Below are 2,546 nucleotides of genomic sequence, written 5' to 3' on the forward strand. Positions count from 1 at the left end.
AAAACAAAAAAACAGGTCAGTGAAGATCATAAGGGGTGGGCAGAGGTGAGGAGGCCATGGGCAGAGACCTGGGGAGTAGAACTTTTTGGGGGGTGGTTTCGAGACAGGGTTTCTCTTTGTAGCCCTGGCTGTCCCGGAACTCACTGTGTAGATCAGGCTGGCCTCAAACTCACAGAGATCCGCCTGCCTGCTTCTGCCTCCCAAGTGCTGAGATTAGAGGTGTGCGCCACCACCACCCAGCCGGTGTTTTAACAGGAATGAGTGAAGAACTTAGCCAGGTAAGGTAGGGACCAGAGCTGAGAAACACCTGTTTCACTTGGTAAACTTTAGCCTTTGGGGGAAAATGATTTAAGCAAGGAAAGAGCAGATTAGTGTGGACTGAGGAATGAACAGGAAGTGAAGAAGTAGGGACAGAAGCCAAAAACCATTAATCCCAGCGTCTGGGAGGCAGGGGCATGAAAATCGTGAGTTTTGTGACACCCTGTCCCAGGAGACAGAGACAGAGAGACGGGGGAGGGAAAGAGAGAGGGGAAGTACGGGAGGAAAATAGCTTGCTTCTGGAGAGGCGGCTGTAAGAAAGTAAGTTCAGCTGTACGTGTGGAACACACGCCTTCAATCCCAGCACTCAGGAAGCAAAGGCAGGCGGATCTCTGAGTTCAAGTCCAGCCTGTCTACATAGTGAGTTCCAGGCCAACCAGGGATCCACAGTAAGACCCTATCTCAAAAACCAAAGAAGGAGATCCATCATTTGTCAGAAAGGAGAAGAAAACATGTCTTGTTGTGTGACTTTCTGGGGATCCGTAAACAACAGACCACAGGAGCAAGAGCAAGGAGTTACAGAAGTATAAATGACCCAAAGCAGACCATGACGCCAAAAGGTCCATCATACATCAGCAGTCACTTGTTCTCAAAGCTTGATGTATTATGACTCTGGGTAGCCATTGGGGGAGAGGCAGTTTCCCCTCTGAGAATGCAGAAAGCTGTAGCCCAGATCCCTGCCAGGCTCACAGTACCATAACTTAGTTCCCTCCCACAAGAAAGCACTTAGTTGCATCCATAACAGCTATGCCACTATTGTACCAGTAGGCTTATCTCCCATGGCATGTTGGGAATAGAGAACACGGGATCTATAACCGAGCAGGACTGTGGTAAGAATTATACCCTCAGAGACTGCACAATGCCTTTTAGCACTATAAATCCCTGCAGTCAGAGAGAAAGCTTCCTGGGCAGTCCCAGCTGGATTTCCCTATGCCTATAGCCAAAGCATGCAGTGTCTTCAACAATAGGATCTTACTGGTCTAATTCTGGCATGCAACCAACAACAGGTAATAGCCTTTAAGTTTGGGGGCCTTGCCGGGCAGTGATGGTGCACATCTTTAATCCCAGTACTCGGGAGGCAGAGGCAGGCGGATCTCTGTGAGTTTGAGGCCAGCCTGGTCTACAAGAGCTAGTTCCAGGACAGGCACCAAAAACTCCAAAGAAACCCTGTCTCAAAAATTAAAAAAAAAAGTTTGGGGGTCTCAATTTATAGGGAGGTATCCCATTTCTATCACTGGGATATTATTTAATAACCTTATTGTTTCTGGGAATGTCCTTTTCTACCCATAGTGGCTTGTTTTATGTCCATTTGACACATGCTCAGAGGAGGGAACCTCAGTGGAGAAAATGACTCCATAAGATCTGACTGTAGGCAGACCTGTAGAGCAGTGATTGATGGGCAAGGGCCCAGCACATTGTGGGTGGTGCCATCCCTGGACTGGTGGCCCTGGGCGCTATATCAGAGAGCAGGCTGAGCAAGCCATGGAGAGGAAGCCAATGGCTGCAGACAGAAGTTTCTGTCCCACCCAGTTCCACGGCTATTCAGTTCCAAAGAAACACACAGAGGCTTATATTAATTATAAACTCTTTGGCCTACTAGCTCAGGCTTATCATTAACTAGCTCTTGCAACTTAAATTAATTTATACTTCTTGTCTATGTTTAGCCATGTGGTTTGGAAACCTTTTCTCAGTAAGGCATTCTCATTTTGCTTCCTCTGAAGCTGGCTGATGACTGAGTCTCTTGCCTTTCCTCTTCCCATAATTCTCTTAGTCTGCTTGTCCCGGCTATATTTCCCGCCTAACTACTGGCATTTTATTAGACCAATATGAGTGACAAATGTTTACAGCATACAAAGGCATTATCTCACAGCAAGTAGCAGCATTCCTCTGTGGCCTCTAGATCAGCTCCTGTCTCCAGGTTCCAGCCAGATTTGAGTTCCTGTGTTGACTTCTCACCACGGATTGTGATTCAGGATACATAAGTCAAATAAACTCCTCCCCAAGTTGCTTTTGGTCATGGTGGTTTTGTTTTTGTTTTTGTTTTTCATAGCAATAGTAACCCTAAGATACCACCCATAAGGATTCTTTCCTTTAAATTCTTTTTTTAATAAATTATTTATTGTGGGGCTGGAGAGATGGCTCAGTGGTTAAGAGCATTGCCTGTTCTTCCAAAAGTCCTGAGTTCAATTCCCAGCAACCACATGGTGGCTCACAACCATCTGTAATGA

Source organism: Microtus ochrogaster, chromosome 24, assembly GCF_000317375.1.
Source record: "Microtus ochrogaster isolate Prairie Vole_2 chromosome 24, MicOch1.0, whole genome shotgun sequence".
Taxonomy (NCBI): Eukaryota; Metazoa; Chordata; class Mammalia; order Rodentia; family Cricetidae; genus Microtus; species Microtus ochrogaster.